The 25,295-nt window shown below is 38.6% G+C and overlaps 1 long non-coding RNA gene across 1 annotated transcript; it reads right to left on the bottom strand.

Annotated features, from left to right (window-relative positions):
* Positions 1–1,735: 1,735 nt before the first annotated feature.
* LOC137206449 (uncharacterized) lies at positions 1,736–12,573 on the bottom strand. Its single transcript, XR_010934653.1, has 4 exons — positions 12,561–12,573; positions 9,544–9,591; positions 4,160–4,229; positions 1,736–1,764 (listed from the first exon to the last, which is right to left on the bottom strand). It is a non-coding gene; the product is annotated as an uncharacterized lncRNA (long non-coding RNA).
* Between the last annotated feature and the right edge of the window lie 12,722 nt (positions 12,574–25,295).

Raw genomic sequence — 25,295 nt, 5'->3', positions numbered from 1 at the left:
GGGTGACAAGAGCACTGTAGAAGTTAATTACTGGTGATTGACAATAAATGTTTCTCAGCCAAACTGACACCAGTAGATGAGACCAGAGGATTAGGAAAAAAGATGCTTAGTAATTTCTGAGTTCAGTAATTACTTTTCTGTAACTTAAATCACATCTCCGGGCAGTGTTCAATGGAACAGTGAGTAAAACAAAATGTGATTCTTTAAGACTAGCCCCGGGCTTCCCTGGTCGCGCAGTGGTTGAGAGTCCGCCTGCCGATGCAGGGGACACGTGTTTGTGCCCTGGTAAGGGAAGATCCCACATGCCATGGAGTGGCTGGGCCCGTGACCCATGGCCACTGAGCCTGCGCGTCCGGAGCCTATGCTCTGCAACTGGAGAGGCCACAACAGTGAGAGTCCCACGTACCGCAAAAAAAAAAAAAAAAAAAAAAAAATAGCTCCTTTCTTGGGAGGGAGGAGAGATAAATTAGGAGTGTGGGATTAACAGATACACACTACTATATATAAAATAAACAATAAGGACCTACTGTATAGCACAGGGAACTATATACAATATCTTGTAATAATTTAGAATGGAAAAGAATCTGAAAAAGAAAATATCTATATCTATCTATATCTGAATCACTTTGCTGTACACCTGAAACTAACACAACATTGTAAATCAACTATACTTCAATCAATATATATATAATAAAATTTAAATTAAAAAAAATAAAATTGTTTCAAAATTACTAAAAAGAATAAAGTAAGCACCTAAATAAAAGGCATAACACAAACATTTCAGAAATCAGTTTTCAATCTTAGTTTTTGCTACAGGTTTTCTGAGGATTGTATAGCAATCATCACAGTGGTTATGAAGAACCAGGTTATGGTAGGGTCTATGTGGTTGTATTTCTTACTGGTTGTTTAATATAATTACAGTATTTTATTTTATGTATGTTGAGAAATTTATATACTAAATAAAACAAGTGTCTTGTAATGTTCCAAAAAAAAAAAAAAACAATGGTCTTTTTCTTGCCAAGCCGATAGGAAGAGAAAGTATGAAGACAGGCCACAAGTCAGGATGTGCTAAGGCCAGGGCATGAAAACACATGGGGATATTCAGTAAATATTTGTTAAGTGAATGAAGGAATGTCTCTGGAATGAAGACCCATTTGCGAACAGGTCTCTCTGGGAAGCCTAAGTATATTTGAATCACCTTTTTAACTAAGATAGCCTTCCCCAAGTATTCTGAGAACCAGCAAACACATCCTCAACCCTTGCTATTGTCCAGGCTTTATGTTAAATATTGTGAGAAAGAAACACACACAAGAGCCGTCTTCCTGCAAAGAGTTGTATTTTTTAAATGTGTATTTAAGCAACTTTTTCTTTTTTTTTTTTTTTTTTGCGGTACGCTGACCTCTCACTGTTGTGGCCTCTCCCATTGCGGAGCACAGGCTCTGGACGCGCAGGCCCAGCGGCCATAGCTCACGGACCCAGCCGCTCCGCGGCCTGTGGGATCTTGCCGGACCGGGGCATGAACCTGCATCCCCTGCATCGGCAGGCGGACTCTCAACCACTGCGCCACCAGGGAAACCCTAAGCAACTTATTGACATTATAAAACTGGAAGCTTTAAGGTCATTACTTACACAAGAATAAATAGACAGTAATCTGTCACTTCTCCAGAGGAATATCAGCTAGTGAACTCACTCCTGAAGAATCTCACAGACAGGGAAAAGCAGGTTTGGGGACAATGTGCCTTTCAGTGCCACGGCTCAGAAGACCTGCAGGAAGATGAGAGATAGCAGGTAACAGTGCCTTCATACTATGAGGGTCCCAAAGAGAAGGGCAAGACTTACCTCTATGGCCCAAGTAAGAAAGAATTCCTAAGAAGAGAATTTTAGGACTGTCTAAGAAAGGGAATTGGGGACTAAAGCCAGGAACAATGGGTACAAATCAGAAAAATTCCCCAAATCGTTGCTATTTCCCTACTTTAACTTCTGCCTTACTTCCAGAGTAGAAAGCACTAAAAACCTTATGCAACATTTGCCAAAAATGTGTTCTATGAAATACAAGTTCTATAGAATGCTCATTAATTTCATTATTTATTCATCATTCAATACATGTTTTTATTGAGCAGCTACTATGAGTCTTTACTACATTAGGCATTGTGCTAGGAGTGACCAAAACCATTATGTCTCCACCCTCCTATAGCATATGTTCTAATGAGGACCCAGACAATAATAAACACATAAACATGTAGAATAATGGCAAGTGTGCTATATGTTTTGGTGAAAAATGAAACAGCAGGGAAAGGGACAGAGGACAGAGTCTTTCTTTAAACAAAGAGGTCAGAAAAGTATTTTTTTTTTTTAGAAGATAACATTAAGCAGAGACCTGAATTAAGTGAAGGATAGAACCAAGGAAATTTCTCAGGAAAATGTGTTTAAGTAGGGGAGATAGTAATTGAAAAGGCCCTAAGGTGAGAACATGCTTAGCCTGTTTGAAGCAAAAGAATTTAATGAGTGAGGGGAGAAGCAGTATGGAATGAGGTAGTAGATGTGGGTAAGGGAGGGGAAAGATTCAGAAGTGCCACAGCAAGGAATTTGGATATTATTTTTAAGCATGATAATGAAACCATTAAAGGAAACCAGGGAAGTGAGGGAAGTGATATTAACAAGTGTTACCCCCATCCCTATTCGTAATGTCACTAAAACACAAACAAGGTACTCTAGGTAAGAAGTGATTAGTGCTAAGCAGAGAACTATCACCTCCCAAATTACAGACACTATACTTCTATTAATATGGCCTGAACTCTCATTAACAATTTTTTCCGGGCGAATATCCCATTTTTTACTCAAACTGTGCCATCTTCTGAAATCGTAACATTTAAATTTCAGTACCTGCTTAACCATTTCTCCCTTATTCTACACTGGAACAGGAAGTTTTTTTTACTACCTGAATGTTTGCTCCTGGAACTTTCTGTCATGTTAGATTCAGTCCACTATTCCTGCCTGTCAAGTTCTTTGTCCACTTCTGACTGTCATCCAGAGTGTTTGTTCTCCCTTCCATCCAGCTTTGTGTCATCCCTGGGAGGAATCTTTAGACAGAGGAATCACAGTGCTGATTTGATTAAGGTCAAGGACACAGTGCTGGGACTCACTGGAGATCTCTCTCTTCAAGTTGACATCAGTCTGTTTTGTGTTTGACAGTTCAAAGATGTGACGGTGAATTTTGTGTGTCAACTTAACTGGGCTAAGGGTTGCCCAGATAACAGGTGAAACATTATTTCTGGGTATGTCTGTGAGGATGTTTCTAGAAGAGATTAACATTTCAATCCGTAGACTGAGTAAAGATCACCCTCACCCATGTGGATGGGCATCATTCAATCCATTGAGGGTGTGAATAGAACAAAAACAGAGGAGGAAGGGCTAATTTGCTCTCTCTGCTTGACCTGAGACACCCATCTTTTCCTGCTCTCAGACATCGTGCTTCCAGTTCAGACTGTGACTTATATTATCAGCACCAAAATCCTTAGACCTTCAAACTCAGACTGAATTATGCCACCAGGTTTCCTACTTCTTCAGCTTGCAGACGGAATGTTGTGGAACTTCCCAGCCTCCATAACTATGTGAGCCAATTCTTATAATTTAGATGGATAGATAGATAGATAGATAGATAGATAATCTCCTATTGCTTCTGTTTCCTGGGAAACTCTGACTGACACAAAAGAATACCAAACAATTAGTAAGACCTAACGGTGTTTGACATATAGTAAACACCAAATAAATGTCGCTCTATTATTATTGTTATTACTAATTGTCTTCTAATCCACGTTTATCCATCCTGTCCAAAGACGTTTTGTGTGATGTATTTTCACATGTCCAGCTGACCTCCCAGATTCTAGCAACAAATTCACTTCCTTAGTCTATCGGTGTATAACTATAAAAGAAAGGATTGGAATTGACCTGCTACAACTTATGCTTGAACACAAGCTGAGCCCCTGTGATCATACTTTCTTCTTCCATGTGTTCACAAATGAACTCCTTTAATAATCTAGTCCAGAATATTTGGGGATCAACAACAAACTCACCATCTGGACGTTCATGGAAACCTCTCTCCTCCTCTGTTGAAATTTGGGATGACATTTATCTCCCTCCAGTCTTCCACCACTCTTACCTTTTTCCACAAATTCTCCCAAAGTTCATTAGCAACGTTCAAGGATCTTGTTCCTAAGTCCTCTGGGAACCTGAGGAGACTGTGAGATGTGAGATCATGCGGAGAGGTGGGACCCTGTCTTCTAGTTCCTTCACCTATTTTGAGGTTCATGCCCCTTCCCCTCAGCAGGATCTCTTCCACATTTTTGAAGCTTAAATGGTCTCTCCAATTCCCCCATCAGTACCATAAAACCAGTTTATCCCTTCATAGATCTACTGTCTCCTCAAAAACGACTTTTAGAATTCTTTAGATGATCTTCTAAAGATCATCTTTTGGAAAATGAGTGTTAGGCTTTTCTCGACATATTTTAACCCTCAGGTCCTAGTGAGTTTACCCTCCGTGACACCGTCGTCTTATTTCCCAGCTATCTCTTCTATGTCATTCTTGATGCTGAGTCCTTCTTTCCATCTCTCTGGGTGCCTCATCTGCACTGACTTTCATCAGAGCTCCCTGGCTAACCCCACTGGTTTCTCGGGTTACCTCTCCATGGTCTCCATTGCTGGAAAAATTTGCACAGGCAAAATTGCACTTTGGAGAGATTTTCCAGCCATTGTCACCCTGCATTTTGAAGCTTATCCCACAGATTCAAGCTGACTTTTTTCTCTCAATTGTTTGAAATTGCCCCTTTCTGTCATCTGTCAGTGCCCAGTTTTAACTCCTCACTCTGTCACCTCTCCCAAGGTTCCCATCACTTCCACTCAGCCAAACGATGCCTTTTTTCGGTGTGAATCTGGCTGAGCAAATCAGTGACCCAGATCACTTCCTCCACCCCGTGGAAGATTAAATTTTCAGATGGGAAAGACATGAAATGGTCAAACACTCTGCTTTTAATTCAAAGAGATGTTCAGCATGTTTCTGGACAGCCAATGTCCCCGCCACTGCAGTTACTTATCTTGCTGAGACAGTTTTGATCTGCACCTGGAATGCATTTTCCATTTGTGGCATTTGCATTTGCATTTGCTGGATGGCCTTTAGTATACAGCATGTAGATTCTACAAATACATTGAGGTCATCCCTCTATGCAACAACATGGACAGATCCAGGTCAGGTCTGCATTAACAAAGCCAAGTTTGCAGCAGCTAAAGGAAACAAGGTAATTTAACTAGAAAAGTATAGGGAATGGAGGCAAAGTGTTAATTTGTCTCAATTTTCTTCTCAGTTTTCTCAATATGCTTGTCCTATAGTGAGTTCATTTTGCTTCCAACCGATATGATTCCAAGCTTATTCAGTTTTGCCATCTGTAAAATGGGAATGATAAGGTCTTCCTTATCTACTTCATAGGAATATTTTCTTGCTCAAATGAGCTGAAGTAGTGAAAGAATTGGGGGAGAGAACTGCAAAGTGCTCAATAAATGTGATGCATTTTGTTTTGTTTTGTTTTTTATGGAATCTAATGTGATGCATTTTATAGGAAGCTTTCCCCAAGAGCTAAGATTGACTTCTTGAAAACTCTCTGTGGTCAGAGAATTTGTGATAGAACTTACTGCCTTGTGAGAAGAATAAGGTTAAGGAAAGGAAGAATATTATTAAACCCATCGAAGTTCTTATAAATATTTTATATTCCTAAAAATTAAGCACTCAATACATGAACTAGACAATCAGTTGTTTTACATGATTTTAATTCTATTTGCTAGAAGTTAAACAATTAATGTGAATTTATCTTGAGTGTTAAATGACTTTTGAGAGAAAATAGCCAATACTTACCAAATACCATATGCCAGATTCTGGTCTAAGAGCATCACAAATGTCTCATTTAGTACATACAATAAACCTATGAGCTAGTCATCATAATAATCTTCGCTTATAGAGGAAACCATACTGAGATGAAGGAAGTTAAGGAAATCTTACAGCTGATAAAGGTGAAGCTAGAAATACATAACTAAGGATGGAAGGAAAGGAGGTAAGTTGCTATTGGAAAGAGAAGAGGCATTTCTGGATTCACAGTATCCCCACCCCAGCCCCAATTCCTATCTTTCCACGAGCTCATGTTCATTTGATTTCAACTTTCAAAATACAGACCTATGCATGTGGTCATAGAATGCTGATTGACTGTCAAGGGCACTTTGAATGTCAAAGCTGTAAAAATATGTCCTGGCCCTATTTTCTTGCCCAAGACAAGCAAAAACTGGATTCATCCCAGGTAGGGTTTCAGGAGCTTAAACTAGATAGATAGATAGATAGATAGATAGATAGATAGATAGATAGATAGATAGATAGAGAACCATCAAGTGAGAAAAATCTTAGCACTATCAAGAAACTTAAAGAAAGCTGACATGACAAGACTAGAGTGAGCAAAGACAAGAGTGCATCAGGATGAGGTTGAGAGATGAACAGGTACTGAATGCTGCAAGGCAGTAGAAAGGAGTTTGAATTTTTATCTGAGTGTAATGAAAAACTATGAACTATGGGAGGGTTTTTAACAAGATGTGACATAATTGTGTTTAAGAGGATTATTTCTGCTGTGTAGTAAATGCATTAGAGGTAGATGGAAGAGGATGTGGGGAATCTAGGTTAGAGGTGGTTATGGTCATCTGGTGTGATCACTGTCATCAAACACTTGAAGGTCATTATGGAAGAAGAAATGGGTTTCTTCCACTGACACCCAAAGGGCATAGTCAGAAATTATAAGAAACAGATTCCAGCTCTACCTCTAACAATCAGAGTTGACACACAATGAAATGGACTTCTTCCAATGGTAATGAGCACCCTACCATTGGGTGTTGTATCAGTCAGCTATAGCTGTGTAATAAACCATCTCTAAACCTAGTGGCTTAAAACAACAACCACTTATTATTTCTCATGGGTCTATGATTTGGCTGGGTGGTTCTGTTTATCTGGGCTGGGCTGGTTGATCTTAACTGAGCTCACTCCAGTGTGAAATGTGTCTGTCCTCAGCCTGTACGTTCGCTGAAGAATGGTTAGTCTAAGGTTGCCTAGGCTGGAGCAACTCATCTATGTTCCAAGTGGTCTCATATCTTCCAGCAGGCTAGTGTGGGCTTATTCTTTAGGTGATCACAGAAAACAATAAAAAGGAAGTAAACACTTGTAAGTGCTTTTTCACATTTCTGCTTGCATCAAGTTGCCTAACATCTTATTGGCTGAAGCAAGTCACATGGCTGAGCCCAGAGACAGAGTGGAAGAGGGCTATTAAATTAGAGTTCAAAAGAGCATGGATATGGTCCAGTGGTTAAGAATCCGCCTTCCAATGCAGGGTGTGTGGGTTCAATCCCTGGTCAGGGAACTAAGATCCCACATGATGAGGGGCAACTAAGCTTGTGAGCCACAACTACTGAGCTCGCATGCCTCAACAAGAGAGCCCATGTGCTGCAAACTACAGAGCCCACACGCTCTGAAGCCTGTGTGCCACAATTAGAGAAAATCCGCACGCCACAACTGGAGAGAAGCCTGCACACCACAACGAAGACCTGATGCAGCCAAAAAACAGAAAAAAATAAATTCTAGTTCCAGTTTGGTAAGGTTTTCGGTTTTATGAATGGATGTTGAATTTTATTAAAATTAAAAAAAAAAGAGCATGTATACTGGGAGGCCACTAATTGGGGCCACCAATACAGTCAACCTACTATAAATGTGTTGAAGATGAATAACCACGTATGAGATAAGAGTCTGTAGCATAGGCTAGAATGCATGATCTTTATAAGTCCTCATCTCACTCTACAATTCTAGTTGGAAGAACAAATAGGGCACCAAACATGAAAAGCTGCATGAAGAATAAGAGTCAAGCCAGAGCCCTTGTCCCATGACTATGCAGGAATTATTTTGAGTGTGTTCCAAGGATCAGGGAGCTGAAAGAGCATCCACTCAAAGAATTGGGCGCCACTTTCTTTCCCTGGGAGCTGCTGTCTCCACTTCTTTGACAACATCAGTCTGTGAGAACATCCATGGGACTCCAACAATCAAGCTGTTGGATCCTCTTACAACTCAGATATGAACTGAGAAAAAAATGCTGCCTAAGGAAACTACTCTGCTCCAGGTCTGAAACTCACTTCTAAATAAAGATATTAACTCATAAATACAGGGGTAAGGATTTTGGCCTTACTGAAGCTGACTTACTGGAAACAAGAGAAATAAACACATGCATACACATATTCACACATTCACATAATGTATTTAGAATTCAGATTTTTAAAAGCCAGGACTGTTGAAAATATAAAATAAAATCAGTCATAATTGTAATTGCAAATAAAGTTTGCATCTTGCTAGCAAATGTGGGCTATAAAAATTCCAAGATTTTGTGGTCTGGTTGAGGGCAAGACTATTTCCAGAGCTTCACACAGAGACACAGACAGCCATACAATCCCATACTCATAAAACACACACACAAACAGCTACGCATGCACATATACAATAACACAATGCAAATTTATTCACACACAGGTATATACACTGGTGCTCATGCTCTCATGCACAATGACACATTCACCCATATATTTTCACAAACACACTTATAATTAATCAAGTGCACCATCCCAGGTATCGCCATGGTAAAAATAAATGAATACATATTATAGATAAATACCAAGAACTCTGAAAACATCAATACAAAGGCCCTTATATACAAACAAACCCACACATACAGAGGCAAAGTCACACGATGAAAACAGAGGCAAGATGCAAATATTAATACATCCTATTCACTAACATACCATTGAATGAACACAAACACAAGAAACATTGGTACACACATACTTACAGGTATATGCAAACATAATCTCACATACACACACGTGCCCACCCACCTATGTACTCTACAAAGTCACAGATGCTCCCTAACCCCTATCTGCCTCTTCCACTTAATTGAGTACCACTCTTCCTTCTTCTTCTGTTAGCCCTCCTTCCATTCCAAGAACATCCTAAATTTTCTCCTGTTCCAACTCCTTTGCACATTCTTCTCCCCCAGCTCTTCATATGGCTGACCCTCTCTCACCCTTCAGACCTCAAGTTCAATATCACCTCCCCAGTGGAGCCTTCCTCCACTACTGCATCATTAGATAGGTCCCTTAGTTAACCCATCGTGTACTTTGTTTGGGTCCTAATAGGACTGCGTGCAACTTTGAAGTTATACATTTTTGTGTGATTGTTTATTATCTGTTTCTCCCACTAGACTGCAAGAACCATGTCAATTTCACTCATCATTTTTATCCTGAGTCTAGAACTGTGCCTGGCAAACCGTGGGCACTCAATAAATAGCTGTTGAATACACAATGCTTGGAAGGAAACCAATAAATAATGTATTTTCAAACTGGCTACATTGGGGAAATTCTGGGAAATAGTACAAATTATCCCACCCTAGGAGCAAATGGTCTGGGGCATTTATATACCAATACCTGACAGTCACTGATTGAGGGCTGTTTCTGGAACATCCATCCAGTCAGCTGTTAAAACAAGGCAGAGCAAATTTTCAGGGTTCTGGGAGGGAAAGCCTTTAGGCACAGAGATGCAGATTCTAGTAGTTTAAAGTCAGTGAGAGCACATTTAAAGATTGAAGTTGGCGCAGGACACCAATAGTTTCTTCTACCAGCCCCCAAGCTAGATTATCTTAACTGATGAGAACCGGCAGAGAGTAGGTCTATGGGAAAGGGGACCCTCTCGTGACTGTGGTTGGAGGTGACAACAGGGGAAATAATTCTTTAGTTGGCAACACTGGGGTGCCAAATATAATGGCAGTTACCAGGCCAAACAGACAAAGCCACTATGGCTGGTCTTTAGCTAGAGATGGCTCATGGCAAGTCAATCCCAAGAGAGGAGAGATGATTGCTGCTAAGATAAGACGTTGCACACTTGGAAAGTTCCAGGCCCTTTTGAATATAAGACTCTCCAGCTGCAGGATGGGAAATCCTGTGGTTAGGACTGTGTTTTGCAAACAACTCTAAGCCTTTGAAATACATGTGCAAAGCAAGAGTCATTTGGGGATGGATGGAAAATGTAACAGACTCAGCTGGTCTTTTTTGAGACACATGATGTACTGCATAGTAAACCTCATGACAGGGAAGCAGGCAGCTGTATTTCCTGCCTCTTTGTTCCCTGTCCATTTCCACTGCACCCCTTGCCCTCAACACTGGTGCTGATGCCAAGTATAAAGTCAGTTTTTCTAACACAAATAGAAATCAGGTCACAATCATTTTACTATGGGGTCCAGTCATCACCAGGGACAGAGACTATGTCACCTGCACAGATGTCCTGGGTTTACAAGCTGAACTATTCAAAATGCCAAACTCCTAATGAAATCACACATAGGGAGGGATGTTCACTTAAGAAAGCCTTCAGCTTCTCTTACCTTCTGAGATGGCCCACACTCTGTCTGTGGAGCGTGTTTCTCCCTAAATAAATCCACTTCTTATCTAAAAAAATAAGAAAGGCTTCTCTGCCCATAGTAACTCATGATGTGTAAGAGCAAGACATTGATGTATTATAATTAAACTCCTTTTTTAAAAATGCGTATAATTAACTCATGAAATCCAGTTCTGGAGGAGGAAGAGACGTTCTGGAGAACCTGCTGTGAGCAACGAAATTTGGGCCTCATAGCTGGATATCTCTAAACTATGACCCAGTTTCTACCACCCCACCACCAGCAACAACATCTTGGTATCCCCATAAAGGGCTCACCCTAGGTGCTCTAGATCAGTGGATCCCTAAGTATGGCTTCTGGACCAGCAGCATTAGCAACAACATCCCCTGGGAACTTGCCCAAATGCAAAATTGGGGGGCCACCCCAGACCTAATATCTTAGTCAGTTCAGGCTGCTGTAACAGAATATCATCAGAGACTGGGTGGCTTAAAAAACAGACGTTTATTTCTCATAGTTCTGGAGATTTGGAAGTCCAAGATCAAGGCATCAGCAGACCTTCTGTCTGGTGAGGGCACTCTTCCTGGTTTGCAAATGGCCATCTTCTCATTGTGTCCTCACATGGTGGAGAGCAGAGAGAGGGAAAGAAAGCTCTCTTGTCTCTTCTTATAAGGGCACTAATCCCATTCATGAGGGCTCCATTCTTATGATTTAATTACCTTCTAAAAGTCCCATCTCCTAATATTGGGAGATAGGATTTCAACATATGAATTTGGGGTGGGAGGACTACAAACATTCAGTTTATAACACTTACTGAATCAGAAGCTTTGGGAGTGGAGCCCAGCCACCTGTGTTGTAACAAACACTCCAGGTGAGCGTGTTGTACATTCAAGTTGGAGAAACACTGCACTAGATTAGCAAGCAGAACTCTCCATTTTCCCACCTCCTCATCATTTCCCCCTACACCCAAATAATATTGCTGCCTTGGAAGAACTAGGCAGTCAGATCTTGTCACACTTCCAAGGATGTTGCATTCAAAATGCTGTGAGCCAGATGAGTTTTGTTATATTGGTCAAGCATTGGCAATGGTTCTGGAAACAACAGCTGCCCCTCCCCAGACACCCTGTTGAATATCCCCTGGGCTACACTTATCCAGCAAAGATTTCAGCCTTTTAAAGCTGATGAGTTACCTCCCCTCAGCTGTCTGAAGTTCTTTACTTAGTGATAACTTTATTTTAAATAATTACTATAAAATAACAAGGATACAGAAGTGTGCAGAGATCATACAAAACGTTTCCATAAACCCATGTAATCACTACCCAGGTCAAGAAGCAGAATATCCCTGCAGCAAGAACATCCCTGCAGCTTCTATAATAATTAACCATTTTTACATCTTCCACCATCAATTTGTTTTACCTGTCTGAATACTTTATATGAAAGAAATCAGGACTTCCCTGGTGGCACAGTGGTTAAGAATCCACCTGCCAATGCAGGGGACAAGGGTTTGAGCCCTGGTCTGGGAAGATCCCACATACCACGGAGCAACTAAGTCTGTGCACTACAACTACTGAGCCTGCGCTCTACAGCTTGCATGCCACAACTACTGAAGCCAACACACCCTAGAGCCCATGCTCTGCAACAAGAGAAACCACCACAATGAGAAGCCCATGCACCACAGCGAAGAGTAGCCCCCACTCGCCACAACTAGGGAAAGCCCACATGCAGCAACTAAGACTCAACACAGCCAAAAATTAAGAAAGAAGGAAAGGAAGGAAGGAAGGAAGGAAGGAAGGAAGGAAGAAAGAAAGAAAGAAAGAAAGAAAGAAAGAAAGAAAGAAAGAAAGAAAGAAAGAAAGAAGGAAAGAAAGAAAGAAAGAAAGAAAGAAAGAAAGAGAAGAAAGAAAGAAAGAAAGAAAGAAAGAAAGAAAGAAAGAAAGAAAGAAAGAAAGAAAGAAAGAAAGAAAGAAAGAAAGAAAGAAAGAAAGAAAGAAAGAAAGAAAAAGATAACAGGGCTTTAAATAAAAAGGAAAAAAAAAAGAAATCACACAGTACGTATACCTTTGTGTCTGCCTTCTTTCATTCAGCATTATGACTGAGAGATTCATCGAACATACCAAGAGTATGAGTTTCAAATACTTCACATCTTCGCCAATATTTGGTAATGTCTGTCTTTCTCATTTTAGCCATTCTGGCAGGAGTGTGGAGCTCTCTTATGGAGATTTCAATCTGCATTTTACCAATGACTAATAAGGTTAAACATCTTTTCATATGCGTGTTGACTACTTGGATATCCTCTCTTGTGAAAGGCCTGTTCAAGTTTTATGCCTATTTCCTTTTGGGTTGTCTGTTTTTTTCTTACTGATTTATAGAAGCACTTTCTATATTACGGCTAAGAGTCCCTTGTTGAATATGTGTATTTTAAATATCTTTCACACTGTTGCTTGCATGTTCACTCTCTTGATGGTGTATTTTGATAAACACAAGGTTTTGATTTTAAAGAAGACCAATTTAGCATTTTTTCTTTTTATGGGTAGTGTTCTATCTTCCTTAAGAAATATTGGTTTACACTAAAGTCATGAAAATATTCTCAAATTTGTCTTTATAAAGTTTTAGTTTTTTTACCTTTTACATTTAGAACTATAATGCATCTGGAATTGATTTTTATGTATGATGTGTGATACAGCTCCAGATTCATTTTTTTCCATATGAATATCCAATTGACCCAATATAATTTATTGAAGAGCATTCTTTCTGCACTGCAATGCAGTGTCACCATTGTCATGAATCAAGTGGACATATATGTTTGGACATATTTATAGATCTCTATTTGTTCTCTATTTTGTCTTGTGTCAATACCATACTGTCTTAGTTACTGTAGCTTTAAAATAAATCTTGAGATTGTGAGTATAAGTCTTCCAACTTTGTTCTTCTTCAAAACTATCTTGGCAATTCTTGGCCCTTTATATTTCAAAAAAAATATTAGAATTATTTTGTGATTTCTGAATACACACACTCTCACACACATACACACACCATGCAGACATACACACAAAAGCCATGAAGATTTTGAATGGAATTGCAGTAAACCCATAGATTATTTTAAAGAATTGACATCTTTACAATATTGAAACTTCCAATCTTTGAACATGTTAGTTATATCACTTAGTTTATTTATTTCTTTAATTTTTCTCAACTATATTTTATGGTTTCCTATGGATAGGTCTTGTAAAACTTTTGATTTATTCCTAGATATTTGGCAGGTTTGATGGCATTGTAAACTATAGCACTTTAATCTCTTAATTTTCTACTTGTTCACAGTAATAGAAACATAATTGATTTTTAATATTAACTTTTTATTCAGAGGTCATGCAAAATTCACTTAGTAAGTTTTATAGTATCTGTGTACATTATTTTGAATTTTCTACATATACATTTATGTCATCTACATATAATGAAAGTTTTCTTTCTTTCTACTCAATCTTCATTCCTTTTATTTCTTTTACCTGACTTATTGCATTTGATAGGACCTCCAGTACAATTTTGTCTAGAAATGGCAATAGTGGCCATCCTCAGCTCATTACCAATTGCCAGAAGAAAACTTTCAACACACCACTATCAAGTATTATGTGATGTATGCTATAAGATTTTTTGTAGATATTATTTATCAGATTTTGTGAATTTCCTTCTATTCTTAGATTGCTGAGAGTTTTTATAATGATCAGGTGTTGAAATCTTCAAATGCTTTTACTGCATCTATTGAGATGATCAAATTTTTTTTCTCTTTTATCTCATTAATGCAATAAATAATATTATTGGTTTTTAATGTTAAATCAACTTGCATTCCTGGAGTAAGCACAACTTTATCTAGACATATTGATATAACCCTCTTTATTTACTACTGATTTAATTTGCTAATATTCTGTTTAGGATTTTTACAGCTATACAGAAAAATTGGCTTATAGTTTCCCTTTTGTGTAATGTTCTTGTCAGGTTTTACTGACCTTATAGCAACTCTATTTTTTCTATTTCTAATTTTTGCAAGTATTTGTATAATATTGGTATTATTTCTTCCATAAATGTTTTTAAAAGTTCATTGGTAAACTGATCAGCACTTGAAGATTTTGTGTGTGTTGAAAGATTTTAAATTACAGTTTAAATATCTTTATTAACATGTCACTATTCAGGTAGTCTCTTCTTGGTCAATTTTTTTTTTTTTTTTTTTTTTTTTGCTGTACGCGGGCCTCTCACTTTTGTGGCCTCTCCGGTTGCGGGACACAGGCTCCAGACACGCAGGCTCAGTGGCCATGGCTCATGGGCCTAGCCGCTCCCCGGCATGTGGGATCTTCCCGGACCGGGGCACGAACCTATGTCCCCTGCATCAGCAGGCAGACTCTCAACCACTGCGCCACCAGGGAAGCCCTTCTTGGTCAAGTTTGATTAATTATGTCATTCTTGGAATTTTTATAATTCATTCACATTTTAAAACGTATTAGCATAAAGTTGTACATTATATCCTGTATATCTGTATGAACAATAGTAACATCCCCTTTCCCACCATAAAATTGTAATTTGTACCTTCTCTAACTCTTGTCTGCTTAGCCTTGCTAGAGATGTGTATATTTTATTAGTCTTTCAGAGAATCAACTTTTGGTTTTTGTTTTTTTTCCCCTGTTGTATATTTGTTTTCTAATTTATTCTTTTTAAATTATTTTCTCTATTGCACATTCTTTGGGTTTAATTTGTTCTTTTTCTAATGTTTTGATATGAAAAGAATCATGAATTTCGAGCTTTTCTTCTTTTCTTATATATGGATATAGGATTGTAAATTTCCTTCTACCACAACTTTAGCTGTATTCCTCATGATTTTATATGTTCTACTTTTATTATCATTCATTCCAAAATAATATCAAATTTTCAGTGTAATTTGTTCTCTGACTCATAGATTATTCAGAAATCACTTGTTTAATTTCCAAATATTTGAGCATTTCTCATTTTCTTTTTGGTTCTTATTTCTAGTTCAATTCCACCCTGGTCAGAGGACATGTGCTAAATAGTTCTAATGCTTTAAATTTGGTGAAACTTGATTTCTGTCCCAAAATATAATCAATTTTACTAAATAGTCCATGTGTGATGTTAGAAAGTATTCTATTAATTTTCAATTGTATTCAACTAAGTCAGCTGGGTCTAGTCAATTAAGAAAATTAGACTAATTTATGTAAATGAGCACAAGTGTATTAATCAGATCTTTATTGTTACAGGTATACTTCTAAGATATTACGGGTTCACTAGGGGCAGGATGGGAATAAAGATGCAGACCTACTAGAGAATGGACTTGAGGACACGGGGAGGGGTAAGGATAAGCTGGGACAAAGTGAGAGAGTGGCATGGAAATATACACACTACCAAATGTAGAACTGATAGTTGGTGGGAAGCAGCCGCATAGCACAGGGAGATCAGCTCTGTGCTTTGTGACCACCTAGAGTGGTGGGATAGGGAGGGTGGGAGGGAGGGAGACGTAAGAGGGAAGAGATATGGGGATAAATGTATATGTATAGCTGATTCACTTTGTTATAAAGCAGAAACTAACACACCATTGTAAAGCAAGTATACTCCAATAAAGATGTTTAAAAATAAATAAATAAAAATTTTGAAAATTAAGAAAAAAAGATATCATGGGTTCAGACCACCACAATAAAGTGAATATCAAAATAAAGCAAGTCGCCAGGAAGGGAAGATGACGGAAGAGTAAGACACAGAGATCACCTTCCTCCCCACAGATACACCAGAAATACATCTACACATGGAACAACTCCTACAGAACACCTACTGAATGCTGGCAGAAGACCTCAGACCTCCCAAAAGGCAAGAAACTCCTCACATACCTGGGTAAGGCAAAAGAAAAAGACTAAACAGAGACAAAAGGATAGGGATGGGACCTGCACCAGTGGGAGGGAGCTGTGAAGGAGGAAAGGTTTCCACACACTAGGAAGCGCCTTCGCGGGTGGAGACTGCGGGTGGCGGAGGGGGAAGCTTCGGAGACGCGGATGAGAGCACAGCAACAGGGGTGTGGAGGGCAAAGAGGAGAGATGCCCGCACAGAGGATCGGTGGCGACCAGCACTCAGCAACGCAAGAGGCTTGTCTGCTCACCCGCTGGGACGGGCGAGGCTGGGAGCTGAGGCTCGGGCTTGGTCGGAGCGCAGGGAGAGGACTGGGGTTGGCAGCGTGAACACAGCCTGCAGGGGACTAGTGCACCACGGCTAGCCAGAAGGGAGTCCGGGGAAAAGTCTGGACCTGCCAAAGAGGCAAGAGACTTTTTCTTCCCTCTTTGTTTCCTGGTGCACGAGGAGAGGGGATTAAGAGCGCTGCTTAAAGGAGCTCCAGAGACGGGCGCGAGCCGTGGATAACAGTGCGGACCCAGAGACAGGCATGAGACACTAAGGCTGCTGCTTGCCACCACCAAGAAGCCTGTGTGCGAGCACAGGTCACTATCCACACCCCCCTTCCGAGGAGCCTGTGCAGCCCGCCACTGTCAGGGTCCCGGGATCCAGGGACAACTTCCCCAGGAGAACACACGGCGTGCCTCAGGCTGGTGCAACGTCCCACCAGCCTCTGCCACCACAGGCTTGCCCAGCACTCCGTGCCCCTCCCTCCCCCTGGCCTGAGTGAGCCAGTGTCCCCGAAGCAGCTGCTCCTTTAACCCCGTCCTGTGAGCAAAGAACAGACGCCCTCCAGAGACCTACATGCAGAGGCGGGGCCAAATCCAAAGCTGAGCCCCAGGAGTTGTGCGAACAAAGAAGAGAAAGGGAAATCTCTCCCAGCAACCTCAGGAGCAGTGGATTAAATCTCCACAATCAACTTGATGTACCCTGCATCTGTGGAATACCTGAATAGACAACCAATCATCCCAAATTGAGGAGGTGGATTTTGAGAGCAAGATTTATTATTTTTTCCCCTTTTCCTCTTTTTGTGAGTGTGTATGTGTATGCCTCTGTGTGAGATTTTGTCTGTATAGCTTTGCTTCCACCATTTGTCCTAGGATTCTATCCATCCGTTTTTTTTTCTTTAAAAAAATATTTTTCTTAATAATTATTTATATTTTAATAACTTTATTTTATTTTATCTTACTTTATTTTATTTTATCTTATTTCTTTCCTTCCTTCCCTCCTTCTTTCCTCCCTCCCTCCCTCCCTCCCTCCCTTCTTTCTTTCTTTCTTTCTTTCTTTTTTCTTTCTTTCTTTCTTTTTCTTTCTTTCTTTCTTTCTTTCTTTCTTTCTTTCTTTCTTTCTTTCTTTCTTTCTTTCTTTCTTTCTTTCTTTCTTTCTTTCTTTCTAGTTTTTCTCCCTTTTATTCTGAGCCGTGTGGATGAAAGGCTCTTGGTGCTGCAGCCAGGAGTCAGTGCTGTGCCTCTGAGAGGGGAGAGCCAACATCAGGACACTGGTCCACAAGAGACCTCCCAGCTCCACATAATATCAAACAGCGAAAATCTCCCAGAGATCTCCATCTCAACACCAGCACCCAGCTTCACTCAATGACCAGCAAGCTACATTGCTGGACACCCTATGCCAAACAACTATCAAGACAGGAACACGACCCAACCCATAACAGAGAGGCTGCCTAAAATCATAATAAGTCCACAGACACTCCAAAACACACCACCAGACGTGGACATGCCCACCAGAAAGACAAGATCCAGCCTCATCCATCAGAACACTTGCACTAGTCCCCTCCACCAGGAAGCCTACACACTCCACTGAACCAATTTTAGCCACTGGGGACAGACACCAAAAACAATGGGAACTACGAACTTGCAGCCTGTGAAAAGGAGACTCCGAAAACAGTAAGTTAAGCAAAATAAGGAGACAGAAAAACACACAGCAGATGAAGGAGCAAGATAAAAACCCACCAGACCAAACAAATGAAGAGGAAATAGGCTGTCTACCTGAAAAAGAATTCAGAATAATGATAATAAAGATGATCAAAAATCTTGGAAATAGAATAGACAAAATTCAAGAAACATTTAACAAGGACCTAGGAGAATTAAAGATGAAACAAGCAATGATGAACAACACAATAAATGAAATTAAAAATACTCTAGATGGGATCAATAGCAGAATAACCGAGGCAGAAGAACGGAGAAGTGACCTGGAAGATAAAATAGTGGAAATAACTACTGCAGAGCAGAATAAAGAAAAAAGAATGAAAAGAACTGAGGACAGTCTCACAGACCTCTGGGACAACATTAAATGCACCAACATTCGAATTATAGGGGTTCCATAAGAAGAAGAGAAAAAGAAAGGGACTGAGAAAACATTTGAAGAGATTATAGTTGAAAACGTCCCTCATATGGGAAAGGAAATAGTTAATCAAGTCCAGGAAGCACAGAAAGTCCCATACAGGATAAATCCAAGGAGAAATATGCCAAGACACATATTAATCAAACTGTCAAAAATTAAATACAAAGAAAATATATTAAAAGCAGCAAGGGAAAAACAACAAATAACACACAAGGAAATCCCCATAAGGTTAACAGCTGATCTTTCAGCAGAAACTCTGCAAGCCAGAAGGGGTTGGCAGGACATATTTAAAGTGATGAAGGAGAAAAACCTGCAACCAAGATTACTCTACCCAGCAGGGATTTCATTCAGATTTGATGGAGAAATTAAAACCTTTACAGACAAGCAAAAGCTGAGAGAGATCAACACCACCAAACCAGCTTTACAACAAATGCTAAAGGAACTTCTCTAGGCAAGAAACACAACAGAATGAAAAGACCTACAATAATGAACCCAAAACAATTAAGAAAATGGGAATAGGAACATACATATTGATAATTACCTTAAATGTAAATGGACTAAATGCTCCCACCAAAAGACACAGATTGGCTGAATGGATACAAAAAGAAGACCATATGTATGCTATCTACAAGAGACCAACTTCAGACCTAGAGACACATACAGGCTGAAAGTAAGGGGATGGAAAAAGATATTCCATGCAAATGGAAACCAAAAAAACTGGAGTAACAATTCTCATATCAGACAAAATAGACTTTAAAATAAAAACTATAACAAGAGACAAAGAAGGACACTACGTAATGATCAAGTGATCGATCCAACAAGAAGATATAACAATTGTAAATATTTATGCACCCAACATAGGAGCACCTCAGTACATAAGGCAAATGCTAATAGCCATAAAAGGGGAAATTGACAGTAACACATTCGTAGTAGGGGACTTTAATACCCCACTTTCACGAATGGACAGATCATCCGAAATGAAAATAAATAAGGAAACACAAGCTTTAAATGATACATTAAACAAGATGGACTTAATTGATATTTATAGGACATTCCATCCAAAAACAACACAATACACATTTTTCTCAAGTGCTCATGGAACATTCTCCAGGATAGATCATACCTTGGGTCACAAATCAAGCCTTGGTAAATTTAAGAAAATTGAAATTGTATCAAGTATCTTTTCTGACCACAACGTTATGAGACTAGATATCAATTACAGGAAAAGATCTGTAAAAAATGCAAACACGTGGAGGCTAAACAATACACTACTTAATAACAAAGTGATCACTAAAGAAATCAAAGAGGAAATTAAAAAATACCTAGAAACAAATGACAATGGAGACACGACGAACCAAAAGCTATGGGATGCAGCAAAAGCAGTTCTAAGAGGGAAGTTTATAGCAATACAATTCTACTTTAAGAACAGGAAACATCTCAAATAAACAACCTAACTTTGCACCTAAAGCAATTAGAGAAAGAAGATAAAAAAACCTCCAAAGTTAGCAGAAGGAAAGGAATCATAAAAATGAGATCAGAAATAAATGAAAAAGAAATGAAGGAAACAATAGCAAAGATCAATAAAACTAAAAGCTGGTCCTTTGAGAAGATAAACAAAATTGATAAACGATTAGCCAGACTCATGAAGAAAAAAAGAGAGAAGACACAAATCAATAGAATTAGAAATGAAAAACGAGAAGTAACAACTGACACTGCAGAAATACAAAAGATCATGAGAGATTACTACAAGCAACTCTATGCCAATAAAATGGACAACCTGGAAGAAATGGACAAATTCTTAGAAATACACAACCTGCCAAGACTGAATCAGGAAGAAGTAAAAAATATGAACAGACCAATCACAAGCACTGAAATTGAAACTGAGATTAAAAATCTTCCAACAAACAAAAGCCCAGGACCAGATGGCTTCACAGGCGAATTCTATCAAACATTTAGAGAAGAGCTAACACCTATCCTTCTCAAACTCTTCCAAAATATAGCAGAGGGAGGAACACTCCCAAACTCATTCGACAAGGCCACCATCACCCTGATACCAAAACCAGACAAAGATGTCACAAAGAAAGAAAACTACAGGCCAATATCACTGATGAACATAGATGCAAAAATCCTCAACAAAATACTAGCAAACAGAATCCAGCAGCACATTAAAAGGATCATACACCATGATCAAGTGGGGTTTATTCCAGGAATGCAAAGATTCTTCAACATATGCAAATCAATCAACGTGATACACCATATTAACAAAATGAAGGAGAAAAACCATATGATCATCTCAATAGATGCAGAGAAAGCTTTTGGCAAAATTCAACACCCATTTATGATAAAAATCCTCCAGAAAGTAGACATAGAGGGAACTTTCCTCAACATAATAAAGGCCATATATGACAAACCAACAGCCAACATCGTCCTCAATGGTGAAAACTGAAAGCATTTCCACTAAGATCAGGAACAAGACAAGGTTGCCCACTCTCACCACTCTTATTCAACATAGTTTTGGAAGTTTTAGCCACAGGAATCAGAGAAGAAAAGGAAATAAAAGGAATCCAAATCGGAAAAGAAGAAGTAAAGCTGTCACTGTTTGCAGATGACATGATACTATATACATAGAGAATCCTAAAGATGCTACCAGAAAACTACTAGAGCTAATCAATGAATTTGGTAAAGTAGCAAGATACAAAATTAATGCACAGAAATCTCTGGCATTCCTATACACTAATGATGAAAAATCTGAAAGTAAAATCAAGAAAACACTCCCATTTACCATTGCAAAAAAAAAGAATAAATATCTAGGAATAAACCTACCTAAGGAGACAAAAGACGTGTATGCAGAAAATTATAAGACACTGATGAAAGAAATTAAACATGATACAAATAGATGGAGAGATATGCCATGTTCTTGGATTGGAAGAATCAACCTTGTGTATATGACTCTACTACCCAAAGCAATCTACAGATTCAATGCAATCCCTATCAAACTACCACTGGCATTTTTCACAGAACTAGAACAAAAAATTTTCACAATGTATATGGAAACACAAAAGACCCCAAATAGCCATAGCAATCTTGAGAACGAAAAATGGAGCTGGAGGAATCAGGTTCCTTGACTTCAGACTATACTACAAAGCTACAGTAATCAAGACAGTATGGTACTGGCACAAAAACAGAAAGTTAGATCGATGGAACAGGATAGAAAGCCCAGAGATAAACCCACACACATATGGTCACCTTATCTTTGATAAAGGAGGCAGGAATGTACGGTGGAGAAAGGACAGCCTCTTCAATAACTGGTGCTGGGAAAACTGGACAGCTACATGTAAAAGTATGAGATTAGATCACTCCCTAACACCATACACAAAAATAAGCTCAAAATGGACTAAATACCTAAATGTAAGGCCAGAAACTATCAAACTCTTAGAGGAAAACATAGGCAGAACACTCTAGGACATAAATCACAGCAAGATCCTTTTTGACCCACCTCCTACAGAAATGGAAATAAAAACAAAAATAAACAAATGGGACCTAATGAAACTTCCAGGCTTTTGCACAGCAAAGGAAACCATAAACAAGACCAAAAGACAACCCTCAGAATGGGAGAAAATATTTGCAAATGAAGCAACTGACAAAGCATTGATCTCCAAAGTTTATAAGCAGCTCATGCAGCTCAATAACAAAAAAACAAACAACCCAATCCAAAAATGGGCAGAAGACCTAAATAGACATTTCTCCAAAGAAGATACACAGACTGCCAACAAACACATGAAAGAATGCTCAACATCATTAATCATTAGAGAAATGAAAATAAAAACTACAATGAGATATCATCTCACACCAGTCAGAATGGCCATCATCAAAAAATCTAGAAACAATAAATGCTGGAGAGGGTGTGGAGAAAAGGGAACACTCTTGCACTGCTGGTGGGAATGTGAATTGGTTCAGCCACTATGGAGAACAGTATGGAGGTTCCTTAAAAAACTACAAATAGAACTACCATATGACCCAGCAATCCCACTACTGGGCATATACCCTGAGAAAACCAAAATTCAAAAAGAGTCATGTACCAAAATGTTCATCGCAGCTCTATTTACAATAGCCCAGAGATGGAAACAACCTAAGTGCCCATCATCGGATGAAAGGATAAAGAAGACGTGGCACATATATACAATGGAATATTACTCACCCATAAAAAGAAAAGAAATTGAGCTATTTGTAATGAGGTGGATGGACCTAGAGTCTGTCATACAGAGTGAAGTCAGAAAGAGAAAGACAATACCGTATGCTAATACATATATATGGAATTTAAGAACAAAAAAATGCCATGAAGAACCTAGGGGTAAGACAGGACTAAAGACACAGACCTACTAGAGAATGGACTTGAGGATATGGGGAGGGAGAAGGGTAAGCTGTGACAAAGCGAGAGAGTGGCATGGACATATATACACTACCAAACGTAAAATAAATAGCTAGTGGGAAGCAGCCGCATAGCACAGGGAGATCAGCTCGGTGCTTTGTGACCACCTAGAGGGGTGGGATAGGGAGGGTGGGAGGGAGGGAGACGTAAGAGGGAAGAGACATGGGAACATATGTATATGTATAACTGATTCACTTTGTTATAAAGCAGAAACTAACAAACCATTGTAAAGCAATTATACTTCAATAAAGATGTTAAAAAAAACAAAAATAAGAATAAAAAAATAAAGCAAGTCACACAAACTTTTTGGTTTCCCAGTGCATATAAAAATTGTGCTTTAAAAAAAAAATTATGCTTACACTTTACTGTATTCTCTTAAATGTGCAATAGCATTATGCCTAAAAAAAAATGTACATACCTTATTTTAAAATAATTTATTGCTAAAAAATGCTAACCATAATCTGAGCCTTCAGCAAGTTGTAATCATTTTGTGGGTGGAGAGTCTTGCTTCAGTGTTGATGGCGACTAACTAATCAGGGTGGTGGTTGCTGAAGGCTGGGGTGACTGTGGCAATTTCTTAAAATAAGACAACAATGTGCATAGTATCTCCAAAATTATTATAGTAATCACATCAAAGATCACTGATCATAGTGCACCATAACAAACATAATAACAATAAAAAGTTCAAAGTATTGTGAGAACTACCAAAACATGACACAAATACACAGTGAGAAAATGCTGTTGGAAAATGGTGCCAATAGATTTGCATGATGCAGGATTGTCACAGACCTTCCATTTGTAAAAAAAATACAATATCTGCAAAGTGCAATAAAGTGAAGCACAACAGAATGAGGTATACCTGTACTGATTTTTTGATCTGTTTTTTTGCCTCTCAGTTCTGAGAAAATTATTTTGAGTTGGCCAAAAAGTTCGTTCGGGTTTTTCTGTAAAGTCACCCACTATGATTGTTGATTTATCTATTTTAAATGTTTTGAAACTATGTTAATTAGTTAAATATGAACTTAGAATTGTTACATCGTCTTGGGGATTTGACCCTTCCATCCTTAGGAAATGCCTATCTTTAGATCTGGTAGTACTTCTTTTCTTAAAGTAGGCCTTGTCTTATATAAGGATGATTATCCCAGATATCTTTTGCTTAGTTATTGCACCCTTTTATTTTCAAAGTTTGTGTGCCCTCATATTTAAAGCAAATACTTTATAAGCTGTATATGCTTTTATGAAAAAAATTTGCTTATAATTGCAGAATTTAGGCCATATACATTTAATAAAATTAAAGATATACTTTGACTTAAATCCAATAATTTACTATTTGTCTTCAGTTTTTCCATCTATCTTATGTTCACTTATCTCTCCTTTCTTGCCTTCTTTGTGATTAATCAAGTATTTTTTGTTATTATAATTCCATTATACCTTCAATTAAATTTTTAGCTATATATTTCTTTACTCTTCCTTTACAAGTTATCCTAGAGATTACAACATCCTTGAATTATTAGTTGTATTAAAGTTAGTAGTATTACCTCTTTTATTTTTGGTCATGGGATTGAACCCATGCCCATGCCCCTTTCAGTGGAAGTGCGGAGTCTTAACTGCTAGACTACCAGGGAAGTCCCAGTACTTTTACTCCTTCCCAGGTATTATGAGAACCCTAGAATACATCAATTCTATTTCTATCTCTGCTTTCTTTTGTTTTAATATTGCAATGACAAAACATTATTGCCATTTATTGTATAATCAATATTTATTTAGATGTGCCCACATATTTACCCCTCCTGTAGCTCTTCATTCTTTCATAATTTCCATGTTTTTGTCTGGAATTATTTCCCTTCTGCCTAAAGAACATCCTTTATCATTTCCTTTAGTTCATACTTGTATAAATTATATCAGGTTCTGTTTACACGAAAATGTATTTATTTCTCCTTCACCTTTAAAGAATATTTTTCTGAGTGCAAAATTCTTGTTAACAATTATTTTCTTTAATATTTTAAAGTTATTGTTTCAATGTGTTCTGCTTGCATAATTTCTGTTACAAAATCTGTTCTAAGTAGTAT

The sequence above is a fragment of the Pseudorca crassidens genome, chromosome 15 (assembly GCF_039906515.1).
Source record: "Pseudorca crassidens isolate mPseCra1 chromosome 15, mPseCra1.hap1, whole genome shotgun sequence".
NCBI lineage: Eukaryota > Metazoa > Chordata > Mammalia > Artiodactyla > Delphinidae > Pseudorca > Pseudorca crassidens.
This window is presented reverse-complemented; position numbering and strand designations above follow the sequence as displayed.